At 40.4% G+C, this 20,697-nt stretch overlaps 1 long non-coding RNA gene across 1 annotated transcript; it reads left to right on the forward strand.

Annotated features, from left to right (window-relative positions):
• Window positions 1-6,998: 6,998 nt before the first annotated feature.
• Window positions 6,999-11,069, forward strand: LOC107789791 (uncharacterized). Its single transcript, XR_012697868.1, has 3 exons — window positions 6,999-7,250; window positions 9,401-9,465; window positions 10,822-11,069. It is a non-coding gene; the product is annotated as an uncharacterized LOC107789791 (long non-coding RNA).
• The last annotated feature ends 9,628 nt before the right edge of the window (window positions 11,070-20,697 follow it).

Genomic DNA, 20,697 nt, shown 5'->3' on the forward strand with positions numbered 1-20,697 from the left:
TTGACGTGATTTTGGATATGGATTGGTTGTCTCCATGTCATGTTATTCTAGATTGTCACGCTAAGACCGTGACGTTGGCGATGCCTGGGTTGCCGAGGGTTGAGTGGAGCGGCTATATAGACTATGTTCCCGGTAGAGTGATTTCATACTTGAAAGCTCAGCAGATGGTTGAGAAAGGTTGTTTATCTTATCTGATCTTTGTGAAGGATGTTAGTGCAGAGGCCCCTGCTATTGATTCTGTTCAGGTAGTGCGAGATTTCCCGGATGTGTTTCCTGCAGACCTGTCGGGCATGCCGCCTGACAGGGATATTGATTTCGATATTGATTTGGTGCCGGGCACTCAGCCCATTTTTATTCCTCCATATAGTATGGCACCGGCGGAGTTGAAGGAATTGAATGAGCAGCTTCAAGAACTCCTTGATAAGGGGTTTATTCGGCCTAGCGTGTCACCTTGGGGTGCACCAGTTCTATTTGTGAAGAAGAATGATGGTACTATGAGAATGTACATTGATTATAGACAGTTGAACAAGGTCACAATCAAGAACAAATATCCATTGCCACGTATTGATGATCTGTTTGACCAGCTTTAGGGAGAGAGGGTGTTTTCTAAGATTGATTTGAGGTCAGGGTATCACTAGTTAAAGATTCGGGATTCAGATATTCTTAAGACAGATTTCAGGACCTGATATGGCCATTATGAGTTCTTTGTGATGTCTTTTGGGCTGACCAACGCCTCGGCATCATTCATACATTTGATGAACAGTGTGTTTCAGCCTTATATTGGCTCGTTCGTTATTGTATTCATTGATTACATCCTGGTGTACTCTCGTACCCAGGAGGAGCATGCTCAGCATCTGAGGATTGTGTTGCAGCAATTTAGGGAGGAGAAGCTTTATGCAAAGTTCTCCAAGTATGAGTTTTGGCTCAGTTCAGTGGCGTTCATGGGGCATGTGGTGTCCAGGGAGGATATTCAGGTAGATCTGAAGAAGATATAGGCGGTGCAGAGTTGGCCCCAGACCGTCCTCAGCCACGGAGATTTGGAGTTTTCTTGGTTTGGCTGGTTATTACCGTCGTTTTGTGGAGGGCTTTTCATCTATTGCATCGCCCTCAACTAAATTGACCCAAAAGGGTGATCCTTTCAGGTGGTCGAAGGAGTGTGAGGAGATCTTTCAGAAGCTCAAGACTGTTTTGACCACGGCTCCAGTTCTAGTTCTGCCATCAACTTCTGGTTCTTACACAATGTATTGTGATGCCTCGTGGATCGGTATTGGGTGTGTTCTGATGCAGGAGGGTAGAGTGATTGTTTATGCTTCGCGCCAGTTGAAGCCTCATGAGAAGAACTATCATGTCCATGACCTTGAGTTAGCAGCTATTATTCACGCCTTGAAGATTTGGTGGCACTGTTTGTACGGGGGTCCATTGTGAGATTTACACTGATCATCGGAGTTTGCAGCATCTGTTCAAATAGAAGGATCTTAACCTGCGTCAGTGGAGGTAGTTGGAGCTTCTTAAGAACTATGATATCACCATTTTGTACCATCCCGGGAAGGCCAATGTGGTGGGCGATGCCTTGAGTCGCCGGGCAGAGAGTTTGGAGAACTTAGCATATCTTTCAGCAGCAAAGAGGCCGTTGGCATTGGATGTTCAGGCCTTAGCTAGCCAGTTTGTTAGATTGGATGTTTCTGAGCCGAGTCGAGTATTGGCTTGTGTGGCTCTCGGTCTTCTCTTTATGATTGTATCAGGGAGCGTCAGTGTGATGATCCCCATTTGCTTGTCCTTAAGGACACGGTCCAGCACGGTGATGCTAAGAAGGTCACTATTGGCGATGATGGTGCATTGAGGATGCATGGCAGGCTATGTGTGCCCAATGTAGATGGTTTGCGTGAGTTGATTCTCCAGGAGGCTCACAGTTCGCGGTATTCTATTCATCAGGGTGCCGCGAAGATGTATCAGGACTTGAGACATCATTACTGGTGGAGAAGAATGAAGAAGGACATAGTGGAGTATGTAGCTCGGTGCCTAAATTGCCAATATGTGAAGTATGATCATCAGCGACCAGGTGGGTTGCTTCAGAAGTTAGAGATTCTGGAGTGGAAATGGGAGCGGATCACTATAGATTTCGTTGTTGGGCTTCCACGGACTCAGCGAAAGTTTGATGCAGTTTGGGTGATTGTGGAACGGCTATCCAAGTCAGCTCATTTCATTCCTGTGATGACTACCTATTCTTCTGAGCAGCTGGCTCGAGTGTATATCTGCGAGATCGTCAGGTTTCATGGTGTACCGGTATCTATCATCTCTGACCGGGGTACGCATATCACGGTTCTGGAGGGCCGTGCATCATGAGTTGGGTACTTGAGTGGAGTTGAGCACAACATTTCACCCTCAGACGGACGGACAGTCCGAGCGCACTATTCAGATATTAGAGGATATGCTCTGTGCGTGTGTGATGGAGTTTGGAGGTTAGTGGGATCAGTTCTTGCCTCGAGCGGAGTTTGGTTACAACAACAATTATTAGTCGAGCATCCAGATGGCACCGTATGAGGCTCTGTGCGGTAGGCGGTGTAGGTCTCCAGTGGGTTGGTTCGAGCCGGGCGAGGCTAGATTATTGGGTACAAACTTAGTTCAGGATGCTCTGGAGAAGGTTAGGGTGATTCAGGATAGACTACGCATAGCGCAGTCCAGACAGAAGAGTTATGCGGATCGGAAGGTTCACCATGTTGCATTCATGGTTGGAGAGCGCGTCTTGCTCCGGGTGTCACCCATGAAGGGTATTATGAGGTTTGGAAAGAAGGGTAAGCTGAGCCAGAGGTTTATCAGTCCATTTGAGGTATTGCGATGTGTTGGGGAGGTTGCTTATGATCTTGCCTTGCCTCCCAGTCTAGCAAGAGTTCATTCAGTATTCCATGTTTCTATGCTCCAGATTTATCACGGTGATCCGTCTCACGTATTGGATTTCAGCTCAGTCCAATTGGACAAGGATTTATCTTAAGTTGAGGAGCCAATGACGATCTTGGATAGGCAGGTTCAAAAGCTGAGGTCGAAGAATATTACTGCTGTGAAGGTTCAGTAGAGGGTTCAGCCGGTCGAGGAGGCGACTTGGGAGACCTAGCATGATATACGCAGCCGTTATCCTCAGCTTTTCACCACTTCATGTATGTCTCTATGCTCGTTCGAGGACGAACGATTATTTTAGAGGAGGAGGATGTAAAGACTCGACCGGTTATTTTGAGTGTATTAGCCTCGATCCCCTATTTACTATTTTTTCCGTATCTGTTTCTGCTTATGTGACTTGCCGGGAGGTCTTGTTTTTGGTTTCGGGGTGTTTTGGGATACTTAGTCCCTAAAACAAAAGCTTAAGTCTTAAGATTTTGACCATAGTCGGAAGTGTGTGAAGACGACTCTAGAATGGAGTTCCATCGATTCCGTTAGCTCCATTGGGTAATTTTGGACTTAGGAGCGTGTCCGGACTGTGAATTTGAGTTCTGTAGCTAATTTAGGCTTAAAATGGTGAAAGTTGAATTTTTGAGAAGTTTGACCGGGGGTTGACTTTTTGATATCGGGGTCGGATTCCGATTCCGGAAGTTGGAATAGGTCTATAGTGTTAAAGCTGGGCAGCTGGGCATAGGCGCGAGTTTTAACCGCAGATATGATGGGTTTCTGCACCTACGATAGGCGCAGATGCGGTCTTGAAGCCGCAGGAGCGGAATCTGGGATTTTAAGTGGAATCCGCACCTGCGATAGTGGATCCGCAGATGTGAAAAGTCTGGGCAGAGGGTTTAAAAAGCAAGGGTTCGCGATTTTAGTCTTATTTCACCATTTGAGACTCAGACTTAGACGATTTTGGAGAAGATTTTCGAGGGGATTATTGATGTAAGCTTCTTGTACTCGTTTTTTATCATAAATCTTGATTCCTCCACTGATTTCCCCACCTAATTAGCGAGATTTTGAAGTGAAATTAGGTGGTTTAGGGCTTGAGAATGGGATTGTGGATTTTGGGAAATTGGAGGACCAAATGATGTCGAATTTTGATGAATTTAGTATGGTTAGACTCGTGAGTGAATGGGCTTTCGGGTTTTGTGACTTTTGTCAGATTTTGAGAAGTGGGCCCGGGGGCCGGTTTTGAGCATATTTCAGATTTTGGCTTATATTTTGTGTTTTTCTTGTGGAATTGATTTTTTTAGCTTATATTAATTATATCGTACTACTTGTGGCTAGATTCGGGGCGTTCGGAGATTTATTCGAGGGGCAAAGGTATTTCGGAGTAGGAGTTTTGAGGTAAGTAACAGTTTTAAATCTGGTCCTGAGGGTATGAAATCCCAGATAATTGGATTATGTGAGTATTTTGGAGGTGACGCACATGCTAGGTAACGGGCGTGTGGGCGTACACCGTAGGAATTGGGACTTGATCCATTCCGTGAAACTGTAAAGTTGAATAACTTGTTGCTAGCTATATGCTCTCCCTGTGTTATTGAAATTGACTGCAAATCATGTTAGAAATCATGCTTAGGCTATGTGACGGTACTATTGGGACCCGCAGAGGTCGCTTACTTGTTGAATTACTTATTGAGTGATGTCTTGTACTCAATCATGGTTTTACTTGCGTATCATATCTCAGCCTCTTCTTGATTCTTGTTGATTCACTACGTTATCGTTATTTAGGCCGATCTTTGTGATTTTCGAGAGCCCGAGAGATTAGAGAGGCTGATGACTGAGTGAAGTCGAGGGCCCGTCGGTGAGGTGTTGATACTATGGCACGTGAGTTGTCCGTGCAGTTCCACATATTGATATTAGCACATGAGTTGTCTGTGCGGTTCCGCATATTGATACTATAGCACGTGAGTTGTCTGTGCAGCACGTGAGTTGTCCGTGCGGATATAGCGCTTGGGCTTAAAGGAGCCCCTCCGGAGTCTGCACACCCCCAGTGAGCGCAGATACCTATTGAGTGTGAGTAGTAAGGGCTGAGAGCCGAGTGATTGAACTGTTGTGACGCGTTGAGTTCATGATTGTACTTAATTTTTCATTTGTTGATGCACTTAGTTGCTATCTGTCATTGTTGTGAAATTTCTGAAAGATTCTATATCCGGATTTACCTGCACTGTAACTATATAAAACTGATTTGATTTGAACTACCAGATTTGAAAGCATGTCTATTCTTTGCTAGAATTATTGAAAATGAACTGTATTTGTATAGCTCGTCACTACCCTCTCAGTTCCTTTTTAATTTCTGTTACTTGCTGAGTTGGTTGTACTCATGATACACCCTGCACTTTATGTGCAGATCCAGGTGTGTTTGATCACGGAGGTCGTTGAGTTCGTGCACGATCGAGTACCGGAGACTACGAGGTAGTTGCCGGCATCCGCAGACCTTGTCTCTCCTTCTATGTTTTCTTTCTTTCCTGTATTGATACTTAGACACTGTTTTTATTAGACTGGATATCTGGATGCTCATGACTTGGTGACACCCCGATATTTAGGTTTATCTTTCCGTATTTTATTTTGAATTCAACTCCGGCTTTTGTAAAACTTTCTAGTATGAAAAAGCTTTGAATTATCCTTTTTATGAAATATTGAAGTATTTTGAAAGTATTTTGGAAAGGTCGGCTTGCCTAGTATTACGATAGGCGCCCTCACGACGGGTTAGGTTTTGGGTCGTAACACAACTAACAACTAAAACAAAATGAAAGACCATAGTAGCATCTCAGAAACAGTATAACAAACATAAGTAGTAAAGATGACATATAAACACTTAGAGTTCTTGCTCAAGGTTTAAAGGGATAGATGATATAAACTTAACACCTTCAGATTCATTTAATCAGAATATAAGTTCGAGTTCAAAATCTCGCAAGCTATAGAGATGTAACATGCAAGGATAAAGGTTACTGCATGCCAATAAGAGCTATGAGGTTCATGTGAACATGAACATATAATAACTTAAACATATAGAGTGTTGGAAACTCAAGAAATAAGATCAGCAAGAATCAATTATATAGTTTAATCGATCATCATGTAAAGACTTATATCAAGATAACTAATCACAAGCAGCCATTAAACTAACAAAACACAAGTATTAACATATTAAACACCATAAAATAACTGTAATATATAGAACCTAACTTAGCATGCTTGTAGTATTCAAATAAAACGAACAGAAGAGAAGAATGAGAGAGGTGCTGACCTTTTTGAGAGTAGCAAACCAAACGAGAGCTCTTTTCAGTTGCTTAAGATCCCATAAGACCTCAAGTTTAGACCAACAATAGTAGTCAGCAAAAGAAAGGAAAAATAGTAAGAACCTAAGGCTTGGAATCCTAAACTTCTCAGTGTTTGTGTATGTGTTTTTCTCAGTGTTAGGTAATTGGTTCGTATTTTTTGTTGTATGTAGTTGTTGTTTAGTGAGAGCATTAAAGACTTCTATTTATAATGGCCATTGAAGGCTCTAGGGTTTCAAATGATTCAAAATAAGATAGTGGAATATGACGATTACCAGATGATGGGAGCACGATTGAGTGAAATTGAAAGAGAATAGAGGGAAAATCAGTAAGGATTTTTACCTCAAAGGAAAGAAGGTTGATCGTTAGAAGTGCGAATCGGCGGACAAAGCCCGAACACCCAGATGTCACTGTGTTTAACCTCTGGATATAGAATATTCATCATGAAATCTTTGAAGAAGCTTCAAGAATGCTTTGATTTAACATAACACAAGAGCAATTCGAAGATTTGATGTTTCATGTTTAAATCCTAGGGTTCGAATTTGGGAGACTTGCAATGGAGTGATAAAAATGGGAAGTTAACGGCGAGAATCACTACAAGAAAAAGCCTTATTAGGGACCAGCATTTAGCGACAAGTTTAAAATATGATCCATAAAAGTATATTTATAGGGATGAGAATTTTTTTTGGTCCCTAATATGCAATTTTATTTTCTAAATACATGACAAGATGAATTTTGGTCTATAAAAAAGTCAATATCTGGTCTCTAATACGCAATTCCAGCGGGATAGAGGCGCGAACCTGAAATTAAAGTAAAACACTGAATGCTCCAAAAATTTACTTCCACGGTAAAATCTCTCCAAAAATTCACTTTCACCCTAAAATCCCTCCAAAAATTCCTTTCACGCTAAAATCCCTAAGCGGCGACTAATAAACTTCATCAGAATTCAGAAGGTTGCAACTTCATCATTCAAAACTCAGAAGGTTTTCATCTCTCTAAGCGACTCTACACAAACTCTACCATTGGATTGTCCGCAAATCAAGAGTAAGTTTAATTTCTTTCTCTTTTATCTTTTTCTTCTTCGCGCTTTTTTTTCCTTTGAACCAGAAATCGGAATCGGGTTCTGCAATTTTTCTGTTTTTTTAGTTTTTTTCTGCAATTGGGTTGTTTTGAGTACTGATAGTTATTATGTGAGTGATAAAAGTGAGAGTATTGGGTTTAAAGTTGGGGCACATAGGTCAAGGATGAGAAATTTTGACCAAAATCGTTAAAGAACCTAAAACCAAATCAGGGAAGCCTGAATTTTGAGAAGCATTGCGTTTTCTTCAACACACCAAGGGATGCCTAAATGGCACCACTTGTCCCTTCCTGCACGATATGTCCAAATAATGGAGGTTTGGGTGAATGTTGGAAGCTCCTGCTCCAAAGAGAATGAAGCTAGGTGGGGAAGAGGTAACCTTTTTCTTTTATACATGGAATCAGAGAAAGGCAGTTGCACAGTTTTAATATATGCACCCCTCTTTTCTTTAGGAAAATTTTGAAAAGCAGCAGTTTTAGACTTAGATTAGATATTTAGAATGAGTTGGCCTTTATATGAGAAGTTTGTAGAGTTTCATCTATGCGATGGTTTTCTCCTTTGCGATTTGCATTATACAACTCCTCTGGGGACTTTCTTGAAGGGTCACGAAAATTTTGTAGGATGTCTAGTGATTTTTCATATGAGGTGATGAATTGGCTGGATTTTTTTTACCATTAGGTGCTCTATTTCAGTTTCGTTACTCTGATTTTTTATGGGTTCTTTAAATTGTATAGCCAACTTATTACCTTTGGTAAGTCACTAATTCTAATCTAATATTTAAAAAAATAATTAGATGAAGAAGAAACAGTGATGCAAATTAGCTTTGTCAAATAAATTTTCTGATGAAAACATTCCATTGAGTTTTGCCATTGAATCTACTTAGTCAATAGCACTCTAGTTGAAGTGATGGACTCGCTCGTCGAAGCTCTTCGCTGTCAATGCTTGCATTTACTCTGTCGCGAACTACTCCCTCCAAAATAAGGTCAATGTTTTGAGCATTATAATATAGGCTCTATTTTGATTCTAGTTATAATGTAAGTTTTGTTTTGATTGAAGAAGAATATTTTTGATGGAGCAGATTAGTATAGCCAATTAATTAGTTTTGTTAATAGTTATAAAACATTCATTAGTATAGCCAATTAATTAGGTTCAGGAAATCTAAGTATAAAATATTCTATAGAATCAGAAGTGATAGTCCCTCAAAGTTGATCAACAATATAGATTTGGGTGTTGGTATGAGATATTCTCCCTACTTTACATATCAACCTAGCTACTGTTGTGTAAGGGACACCTAAAACAAGGGGATATTTTAAATAAAAACTACTGTTGAAAAGATAATAGAAAGAAGTGCGTACTTTTGGTGTATGGCAAGGTGTTAAATCTCTGATATGGTTGACGGACTAAGACAAGAGATCAAGAAGCATGATCAAGACGTAGAGTTCTTTTATTACTTTTATCTTGAAGCTGGTAAGGCAAAAACATCCCCTGCCGGAAGGAATTTTGTACCTATTGGAACAAATACCATCTTGCCTAGTTTCTTGTACCACTGAACATTACGAGGTTGCACCCTCAATATGGATAAGGATTTCTTGTATTTTTTCTAAAGATGTTTCTTATTTTGAAATAAAATCTTGAGATTGAATATGAGACCTTTAACACTTTAATATATATTGTTTACCCCCAGATGAAAATGTTATTTTTGTATTTCAATTTCAAATTCAGTTTGTATCCACTACAAGGGCATATAAATTTCTTCATTTGTTTGGTTTTTTTTTTTTCTTCTTCTTCTTCTTCACAATAAAAACTGAAGTGACAAAGCAACTAACTATAGGTGCAGTAATCCTAGTGGGGTATGAAGCTGGAAATTAAGATATAGAAGGTAGAAAATATAGCTAGTGTAAAGTGACAAATATAGCTAGTTCTTGATCAAATGAAGCTAGTTCTTGATTAAACAAAAGTGATAAATATAGTTAGTGTCTCATAAGATAACAATCATTACAGTTTTTGAACAATAGAATGATAGCTATTGTATCATTTTGTTTATTTAAGAAAAATACGACACAAAATTAGTGATTTAACTTTAAAGTGTCTTATGTGTTTTAATTTCTCATATTAGCGCAACAGACTAATTTCCAGCATCTAGTTCAGGAGAATGACTATTCCGATTCTTGATGACACCAAGTGAGTAACATCTTAGCCGAAACATCAATTTATTTTGTTGATTTAAGTGTATGTTGTTATATATCATTTGTGGAATTTACATCTTCTGTCGATTACGAATTTGCTGGTTATGCATAGTTATTTGTCGTATTACTGATTTCTTAATGTACGTTAGTGGTTTAGTATTGTGCACTGACTTTCTCTGGTGCTATACTGAGTTCTCTGGTGTTGACACCAGACCGAGCTTAACAAAGTGAGGCTAAGGTCTGGTGCTGACATGAAAAGAAAACTCACATGGTATGATTTAGTAGCTTTTGGAGTTGGAGGAATGCTTTGTGTTGGAGTTTTTGTTACTACTGGTTCAGTTGCTCGTAAAACTTCTGGCCTTCTGTTTTTAACTCATATAGAATTGCTGCTATATTAGTACTTCTTTCTAATAGTTGCTATACTAAGTTCTCTGTTGATGTCCATGTTGCTGGAGGTGCTTTTAGTTGTCTTCGCTTTACCTTTGGTGTGTATAAAAAGGTTAAAATACATTACTAATGTAAAGTTCATTACGTTGTTAGTGTATATAAGTTAAATTTATATGTAATTACTGATTAACTTGATATTGATTAGATAAACATGGCCACAAATACCATGTTAAATTAAAGAGAAAATACATGAAAATTATTCTCGGTGTTGTAAATGATAACTAGCTACACTTAAAAAGCCGAGTTATCTACCATTGAGTTAGCAATCTAAAGAAACTATGACTATAGGCTACATCAAAAGTATTTCTTTTTCACAAATTTCATAATTCATACAGAAAATTCTAGCAATTCCACACTTGCTACCGACATCTGATTCACATGAAATAGCACATGATCCCAAAAAGAGGCACACTAGCTCATAGAAAAATCTGATTCATAGGTTTTCCTGTCCCTCCCTTCCAAGGTTCTACATTTTAGGGGATGGTCTCAGAAATTTGCCTAGGAAGGACATGGAAGAACAGTTCTTTTACCTTACTTCCAACTTGTTGAATATTCACTGAAACTGGTTTCCAATTTAGATTATGATCATCTTTTATAACCTCTGTTTTGCAAATTGGAACCACCATTCCCCTCTCAGTAAATTTGGATATCACCAAAAATGGATATTTCAAATAATGCCATTCACCTCAATAATCTTTCCTTTGACCAACCCACGAATATAACAGACTGCACTATTTGTCTCAATTCTTTGTCCAAGTGATGTAATGGAACAATAGTGTCTAGCCATTTGTTTCTTGTTGCTTCTTTTTTCTTTGTTATTTTTATAATCTTCTGTCTAGCCCTGATTTTTTTGCGTCTACACTGTTATAATTTTTCTAAATGAAATTTTTTATTTCTTTTACAGGTTTTGGATAGTGAGGTTTACAAGAAGCAGATTTTTGACGATGTACAGATTGACCATATATCTTTTGCTGGGAATGTCAATAAAATTTTACATTACAGTCGAGGGTTATTAGTGATATGTAGTTTTTTTGCTAAGGGTTTATGAACACAATACTGTGACTCGCTTACATTATTGATGTGCGGTGCAAGTAACTGTTGTTGATCACTTTTGGTAATTATTTTATGAAAGTAGTATCATCTTTATATTAATTACCAGATAATTTAGTTGCAAATTGAATGTGATTTAGGGACGTGTGACTTGTTTCTTTACGGACTAGACTGTTAGTCCTTAAATCCTTTTTAGAAGTAGAAAATTTGGTTGCTAAACCTGTTCGACTTAAGGACCAACTTTAAACCTCTTGCGAAAGATATAACGACCAACTTTTAACTGGTCGCAAAACGTATAAACGACCAGCTTTAACCTAGTTGCAAAAATATTTTAAGGACCGGGAATTTAGTCCCTAAAATATGCAAATAGGTACCAGAAACATGGTCCTTATAAAGCATTTAACGTCCAGTTTAAAACTTGTCGTGAAACACTTTTAACGACCAGTTCAACATCTCGTCCTTAAAGACCTTTAGCGGCCGAATCTATAAGGACCAGATTTGCTGGTCGCTATTGACCATTAGGGACCAATTCCTTACTTTTAGGGATCAATTTTCCCTTCGCTATTGAGCATTTTTCTTGTAGTGAATCGCGGACATGAGAGACAGGAAACTTGATTCTATGATGAATTCGTGACCTTGCACTAATTAGTGCAAGGTTTAGGTGATTGATGGGTCTGTGGGTTTGACAGAGATGAGAGAAGAAGAGGAATGGAGGGGGGGGGGGGTGAGAGTTTGGAGAAATTATTTAAGGTTTTGGGGTATTGGGGCTATTCTCTAGGCTTAAGAGTGAGAGATAGGATCTGGGCCGTTGGATCTAATGATCAACGGTCCTGATAATTTGGGCATTAAAGAATAAAAAATGTAAAAAGTTATGGCCGTTGGATGGTTGGATTTGGTCAACTTAGATTGAGTCTGGTGAGGTACCAAAATTAAAGAAAAATTGGGGATAAAACGTGCGCCGTTGATCTGATAAATCAACAGTCCATATTCATTGTGTTTTCTTTGTGAGTGAGAGAGGCGAGTGATGTGGCAGGTTATGATTGGTTTAGGGAGAGTGTCACGGATCACCAAGGTGGCAAATGAGATGGACGTTTGGACTGGGTCATTTCGGATTGGGCCTTGTATTTGGGCTAAATATCATTTAAAAGGTAGCCACTTTGTAATTAATAAGAGAATTGCAATCGTAGTCCTTTAGTCTTTTACTCTTTTGAAATTAATTTAAATAAATTTAATTATTTTCAATAAAATATAGTTAAAATTATAATTTTTAAATACTATTAATTATTGTAATTAATTGATTATTTACAAAAATACTTCACTAGGACATTAATTTTGAATTATTGAAATAGTAAATTAATTAACTATTTTAAGAAGTAATTTATTGAATTAATTATAGAACTTACGCATAAAAATTATTTCAATAATCCTAAAATGGTAAATATATTTGTAATTATATAATACTAATACCAAATGATTAATTTTAAAAACTAATACTGAATTAATTTGTGAAAATAGGTATTTATTATTGGAAAATACTTTGAAAACATTTATTGCAAATTGTTAAGTATAAATAAATTAATTTTAAAAGGGAGGGTCAAAATTGGCCGTCAACGGCTGCCCCTCTTTGACCGTAGACGATGAAAGAGTTTTCGGGCAAAGAAATTGAACCAAAGCCAATTTTGTCCTGACTTTTAGGTAGGTATTACAGGAGATGGAAATGGTGAATTGCAAGATTGAATTGAAGAAAAATCTAGAAAGATTTGGGAGTATTGGACCGAATTCTGGCTTTGAATTGCTTACATACCTCGGGCTTAACTACGATCATGCCTCATGTAGTTCTGGAGTAGGGACTTTGGGAAAGCGACACTCGCAGGAATTGCCCAGTATCGTATTGCGACGATACGGCGAGACGGAAGATTGATCACTCATGATAGCTTGAATTTTGCGGCCTGATTTGAATGATTCGAAATTTTTAGCTCGCTGATCATCTTGAGCAGGGATATTAGGCTTGTTACTGGGTTGGTTGTCCCCATAGCGTTGTAGTTCGGTCTGATGCTAAGAAACAGTTCCACGATGCGGTGTTTGTTCTTACAAAATGAATGAAATATACGCATACCAATATATTGTAATATAGAATATATTAAGATGCGATGTAAATGATAATGCCTGGCTACCGGGGAGCCGTTATTTGGGATTGGGATGATGGGATACTTGATCTTGACTGGATTTGTTAGCCGGGTTGTGTACCGTTCCGCAGCTATCGGAGCATTTGAAAATTATCTCCGCTTGTTGGGAGAGCTTTGCACTGAGAAATGTCTCCGCTTGTTGGGAGAGCTTGATTTGTAAAGTGCGTCTCCGCTTGTTGGTAGAGCTTTCCACTGAAATGTAAAGTATTCTCCGCTCGGGAGTGATTGATAAAAATTGTTATCAAACCTAAAGTTGCACGAACAAAATGTTAAAACATTCAAAGTAATAGAAAATGAAATAAAAGCATGCCCAAGAGATACTCTTGACTGCGAAGCTAGGTTGCGACCATCGATTGGCAGGACGTTGGTAACGCAGTTTGCGATTGTCTATTCCGGTATCCGTGATTGATAGAGCGGTGCTCCGAATTGCTTTTGTTGGCGAAGTTTGCAGTTTGCTATATACAAGGCTCCAGATGGCGAAGCCGACGTTCGATTTGACTGAGCGAACAATTTGCTATATATAGGACTTCGATCGGTGAAGCCAAAGTTCGATTTATACAAGGCGCTCTGATTGATTGAGCTGACGGTTTTCTAATTTCTATATACAGGACTTCGATTGGTGAAGCCAACTTTCGATTTGTACAAGGCGCTCAGATTGATTGAGCTGACAGTTTGCTATATATTGGACTTCGATTGGTGAAACCGACATTTGATTTTAGGGTGTTCCGATTGATTGAGCAGACGGTATGCTATATACAGGACTTCGATTGGTGAAGCTAACGGTCTGTTTTGTACAAGAAGCTCCGATTAGATGAGCGAACGGTTTGCAATGTACAAATTTCTGTATCAGTTGTCCGATTACGAGGCACCTGAAGAGGATTCAAGACACACACACACACACACACACACACACACACACACACACACACACACACACACACACACACACACACACACACACACACACACACACACACACACACACACACACACACACACACACACACACACACACACACACACACACACACACACACACACACACACACACACACACACACACACACACACACACACACACACACACACACACACACACACACACACACACACACACACACACACACACACACACACACACACACACACACACACACACACACACACACACACACACACACACACACACACACACACACACACACACACACACACACACATATATATATATATAGAAAGATATTTTGAAAATACTTTTTTCTTTTAAGGCAAATGCTGTCGTTTCGGATTATGACATGTTACGAAATGTTCTCCACATGCGAATGTATTCCTTTGAGAACTTCATCCTGTTGGTGTCGATCTTCCGTGATGCCTCTGACAACACAGCTACTTGTTGTTTCAACTGCGTCCTAATTAGAACTAATGCATTACAAAGGCTTTCCTAAGGTTATGACCGAACCCTTTCAGGTTGCCTACGTATCCAAAATGGAATCAGGTCTGAACGTAGTTCGTAGAATGATGATAAAATATGATAAAAATGACCGAGACTGACTCAGACAGCCTACGTATCCAAAACTGAATCAGGTCGAAGCGTAGTTCGATTATAACAGATGCAAAATGATGAGATTAAGAATGAAAAGTGGCCGAGTCTAACTTAGACAGCATACATATCCAAGTGGAATCAGGCCAGAACGTAGTTCAATTATGAAAGACGACTGAATCCAATGAGGATTGCCTACGTATTCCTTTCTGAGGAAATCAAGTCGGCGTAGTTCCTGAACAATATACAAAAGTGATATTTGATTTTTCTATTACAAGAGAAAGGGGGGAGAGAAACTGAACTCTACGTGGGTTGCCTACGTATCCCTCCGTGGGAAGTCAGGTTGAATGTAGTTCTGTTACATAAAGATCCTAGCTCTATTTTCCTTCAGACATAGTATCTCTTGATTATGTCTGAGTTGATATGATACATACTGACTCTTCCATCCATTTATGCCAGGATTAGAGCTCCACCTGACAGTGCTCGGTGAACCACGTAAGGACCTTGCCAGTTTGGTGCAAACTTTCCTTTGGATTCTTCTTAATGGGGAAAGATTTTCTTCAGAACCAACTGCCCCGGTGTGAATTGGCAAGGCTTCACTCTTTTGTAAAATGCACTAGCCATTCTGTTATGATATAGCTGGCCATCATATACTACATTCATTCTTCTCTCGTTAATGAGCATGAGTTGTTCCTGCCTGATCTGTATCCACTCTGCATCGTCCAATTTTTCCTCTTGAATGACTCTTCAGGACGGTATCTCGACTTCTATGGGTATCACTGCTTCAGTGCCGTATACAAACATGTATGGCGTTGCCCAGCGGGTGTTATTATAGTAGTTCGATAACCTAATAAAGAGAAGGGTAGCTTCTCATGCCATTGTCTGTGATTGTCCACTATCTTTCGCAGAATCCTCTTGATATTCTTGTTGGATGCTTCGACCGTCCCATTTATTTATGGTCTGTAGGCTGTGGAATTGCGGTGGATAATTCTGAACTTCTCGTAGATTTTTCTCATGAGGTCGCTATTGAGGTTAGCGACATTGTCAGTGATGATCGACTCTGGTATTCCAAATCTGTAGACGATGTTGTTTCGGACAAAATCTGCCGCTACCTTCTTTGTGACGGCCTTGTAAGTAGATGCATCGACCCATTTGGTGAAATAGTCGATAGACACTAAGATGAAATGAGGTCCGTTTGATGTTGCAAGCTCTATGGGTCCTATCACGTTTATGCCCCAAGCGGCGAACGGCCAGGGTGAACCCATTACATTTAACTCATTTTGTGGAACCCGGATGAAATCTCCATGAATCTGGCGGTGGTGACACTTCTGCACGTAGTGGATACTATCGCTTTCCATAGTCATCCAAAAGTATCCAGCTCTCAAGATTTTCTTGGCTAATGTGAATCCGTTCATGTGGGGTCTGCACGTCCCTGCATGTGTTTCTTTGAATAGTCTGGTTACTTCAGCAGCGTCTACACATCTCAGCAAACCTTAGTCTGGGGTCCTCTAGTACAAGACTTCTCCATTGAGGAAAAGGTGGTTTGCTAACCTCCTGAGGGCTCACTTTTGACCATTAGTAGCATTCTCTGGGTACTCATGGGTCGCAAGGAATTTTGTTGATGCCGTGATACCATGGTTTACCATCTGGTTCTTCATTCACATGGAAGCAATAGGCATGTTGATCCCTGATCTCTACCTCGATAGGGTCGATGTAGTTCTTGTTTGGATGCTGAATCATAGATGATAAGGTTGCAAAGGCGTCGACGAACTCGTTCTAAATTCTAGGGACGTACTTGAATTCAATCTTTGTGAACTTCTTACACAGCTCCTTCATGCAGTGCAGGTATGACAGTACCTTGACATTCTTGGTGGACACCATTCTCTTTGGACTTGGTGTATCAAAAAATCGAAATCTCCTATGACCAAAAGTTCTTTGATGTTCATGTCGACCGCCATTTTGATTCCAAGGATGCATGCTTCGTATTCAGGCATATTATTGGTAAAAGGGAATATTATCTGTGCCAATGCTGGATAGTGTTCTCCAGATTCAGAAATCAGGACTGCCCCAATCCCGACTCCTTTGAAATTTGTTGTTCCATCAAAAAACATTCTCCACCCGAGGTATGATTCTGTAATATCCTCCCCGGCAAATAGTACTTCTTATTCAGGGAAATATGTGGTAAGCGGTTTGTAATCTCCATCCACCAGATTCTCGACGAGGTGGTAAGTTAAAGCTTGTCCTTTGATAGTCTTCTGAGTTATGTACACAATGTCAAATTCGCTGAGGAGAATTTGCCATTTGGCTAGCTTTTCGGTAGGCATTAGCTTCTGAAAAATGTACTTGAGCAGGTCGTGCCGAGATATCAGATGCGTAGTGTATGCCGACATGTAATGCCTTAGCTTATGAGAAATCCAGGTTAGAGCACAACACGTGCATTCTATCAGGGTATGCTTGGCCTCCACGTCAGAGCACAACAAGTAGATGGCCTGTTCCTTTCTCCCAGTATCGTCATGCTGCCCTAACACGCAGCCAAAGGCGTTGTCCAAGACTGACAAATAGAATAACAGTGGTTTCCATAGTTCGGGGGGAACCAACACTAGCGGGTATGAAAGATACTCTTTGATTCTGTCGAAGTCTTTCTGGAACCCCTCTGTCCATTTCATGGCAACATCCTTCTTTAGCAGCTTGAAAATGGGTTCACAGATTACCATGGACTGGGCTATGAAATGACTGATGTAATTCAATCATCCCAGGAAACTCATGACATCTTTCTTTCTCTTTGGTGGCGGCAAATCCTGGATGGCCTTGACTTTTGAGGGATCCAGTTCTATCCCCTTCCTACTTACAATGAAACTGTTTCCCAGCGGGGACTCCGAACACACACTTTGCTGGGTTCAACTTCACATTGTTCCTTCGTGGGCGTTTGAAAATTTTCCTCAAGTCATCTAAGTGCTCCGAACTCTTTCGAGACTTTATGATGACATCATCCATATACACTTTAATCTCCTTATGAATCATATCATGAAAGAGGGTCGTCATGGCCCTCATATAGGTGGCGCCGGCGTTCTTGAGACCGAACGACATAACCTTATAACAGTAGACTCCCCAGGGCATGGTGAAAGCTGTATTCTCTACATCTTCCTCATGCATTAAGATTTGATGGCATCCAGCGAAACAATCCACAAACAACTGCAGTTCATGCTTTGCATAATTGTCGATGAGGCTGTGGATATTTGGCGGGGGAAATAGTCCTTTGGAATAGCTTTGTTGAGATCTCAGTAGTCCATACATATTATGATGTTTCCATCATTATTAGGCACTGGGACGATGTTTGCCAAACAGCTTGGATACTTGGTGACCCTTACTATATTGGCTTTTATCTGCTTGGTCACTTCTTCTTTTACCCTCACTCTTAAATCAGGTTTGAACTTCCTGGGCTTCTGCTTGACCGGCATTCTGGTAGGGTTAGTGGGTAGTCGATGCGAGACAATGTCAGTGCTTAATCCTGGCATGTCATCATAGGACCATGCGAATACGTCGACGTACTGTCGGAGGAGCTCAATCATTGTTTCCTTCTGCTTGGCTTCTAGGTGAGTGCTGATTTTGGTTTCTTTTACATCTTCTTTGCTTCCAACATTGACCACTTCCGTTTCTTCGAGATTGGGCATCTTCTGACTCTCCAGTTTCTCGATCTCCTGTGGGAGAATGTCTGGCATTATATTCCTTGTAATCGGGGTCGTCGCGCTCAACGATTTTATTACACGTCATAATCGTGGAACGCGGGTTTTTATCGGTTTGATTACTGAAAAGAAAAGCTAGGTATAAATAAAACAGTAAAAGAAGTTTCAATATTTAGGAAAATGATTATTTTTATTTCATCAAAAGGAGAACGTCTTAAGCGTTCACAAGAGGCAAATGACAAAAGGGTGCAGGCACGGTATAAGCCTCAATTGACCGTGCTCTTTTCAAAAGACAGTTCCATACATCCAAGACTCCCGATGAACCAAATATGGACTGGCGGTCCAATTCTGCATCTCTTCCCATGGTTCAGCATCCCTGATAGTCGGTGTCTTGATGTCAGTTCCTTCACAATATTCTTCCATCATATTCGCGAACATCTTTCCCATCTCGTCGATGATATCATCTTTGGGTGCTGAACTCTATCCCGGACTTGCAACATGCTCTGGAACAAAAACCTTTTTTTCCAGAGCTAACGATGCGAGCTTTCCCTTCTAGAGGCTGATATCCTATGCCAGCCCTTCCTTTCTGCCTATTGTGTTCAATTGGCTCTTTGATTCCATCTGACTTGGCTCTCAACCCTGTTCCTGGCTTGTATCCATATTTCATCATCTCCCTCATAGCCATCTTGGATCTATATGGCAACTGCACTCCCAAGTTTTGTTCACTCTTCTCCATCTTAGTAGTCTGCATGATTTCCACAACGTGGAAGGCAACTCCATCCAGCCCTTCAATGAATGGAACAATATACTCCAGATAGGCGGAGTGACCCCACTCACCGTGAACCACGATCTCTTGGCATCCCCACTTGAATTTTATGCATTGGTGCAAGGTAGACGGCACAACCCATGCCATATGAATCCAGGGCCTGCCCAACAGCAAGTTGTAGGAAGAGAAGATGTGCATTACTTGAAACAATACCTAAAAATCGACCGGCCTGATTTGCAAAGCTAGATAAATTTCTCCAATAACATCCTTTTGCGAACCATCAAAGGCTCTTACCCTTATGTGGCTTTCCTTGACTTCCCTCAAATAAATTTCCAACTCCCACAAGGTGGAGAGAGGACAAATGTTGACTCCTGACCCTTCATCAACCAACACCCAGGACACCACTTTGTCCCCGCATTTGACAGTGTTGTAAAGAGCCTTGTTGTGACTTACGCCTTCGACAGGAAGTTCGTCTTTTCTGAAAGTGATCATGTTTTCTGTGACCACTTTTCCAATTTTCGCAGCTAACGCCTTGCTAGTGGTGTTACTTGGTACACTTACCCCACTTAGTACTTTTAACAAAGCGTCCTTATGATTGCCAGAGCTCATTAATAGATCCATGATAGATATTTGTGCTAGAGTTTTCTTCAACTGCTCTTCCACAGAATAATCTTTGCTTGACATTCTTTTCTAAATCTCCGCGGCTTCTGGATATGTTATGTTCCTACTTGGAATTTATTCTCTCCCTGGATTTCCTTGATTGACATCTTTAGGAGTGTAGCATCTCCCAGACCTAGTCATATCATGGGCTGCGGTAAAGTCTGTCATTTTGACCTTTCCCTTTTGCTGGTATGTCCATGGGACGGTTTTGTACTCCCCATCTTCTTGGTCTCGAGTAGCATCAGCAGGCTACTACAGATAGGTTTGAACTGTCACTGTAGGCCTTAGTTGTACTGTAATTATCGGAGCCTTTTGAGAAAGGGTCCTTGCGGCTTCTGCATTCCCTATACTGATAATTGTTCCCTTCCGGTCATATTTTTCGTCTAATGTGATCATGTTAGCTCCCTGGTTTTGATGATTTAGCAGTGGGTTGCGATTCACATTAGGTGGTGCCGGAGTGCACTGAATGGCTTTGCTCTTAATCATGGTTTCAATTTCATTTTTCAACTTGAAACAGTCTTCATTACCGTGCCCCGGTACATTGGAATGGTACATGCATCTCTTAGTGGTGTCAAAATATTTTGAGGTATGTTCAGGAGCACTTCTCTCGATCGGGTGTATCAATCTCGCTCTTCTCAACCTTTCGAACAATTGGGCCAGAGGCTCAGCAATCGGGGTATAAGTTCTTGGACCCCTCTCTTCAAAGTTAGGACGAGGGTGTGGTGCATAAATAGGTTGATTTGATGAGTAGTGGTTTGGACAAGAGCATATGGCTGTTGTGGATTTTGGTTGTTGTTGGCTCAAAGAGGATTCTATTGTGGTTGAGGGTGGTAATATGGCTGGGTATTATATATTGGAGCGTAAGTGGGTGGTGGCGAGTTGTTGTTTGGGGAAT

This window comes from Nicotiana tabacum, chromosome 13, assembly GCF_000715075.1.
Source record: "Nicotiana tabacum cultivar K326 chromosome 13, ASM71507v2, whole genome shotgun sequence".
NCBI classification, from domain to species: domain Eukaryota; kingdom Viridiplantae; phylum Streptophyta; class Magnoliopsida; order Solanales; family Solanaceae; genus Nicotiana; species Nicotiana tabacum.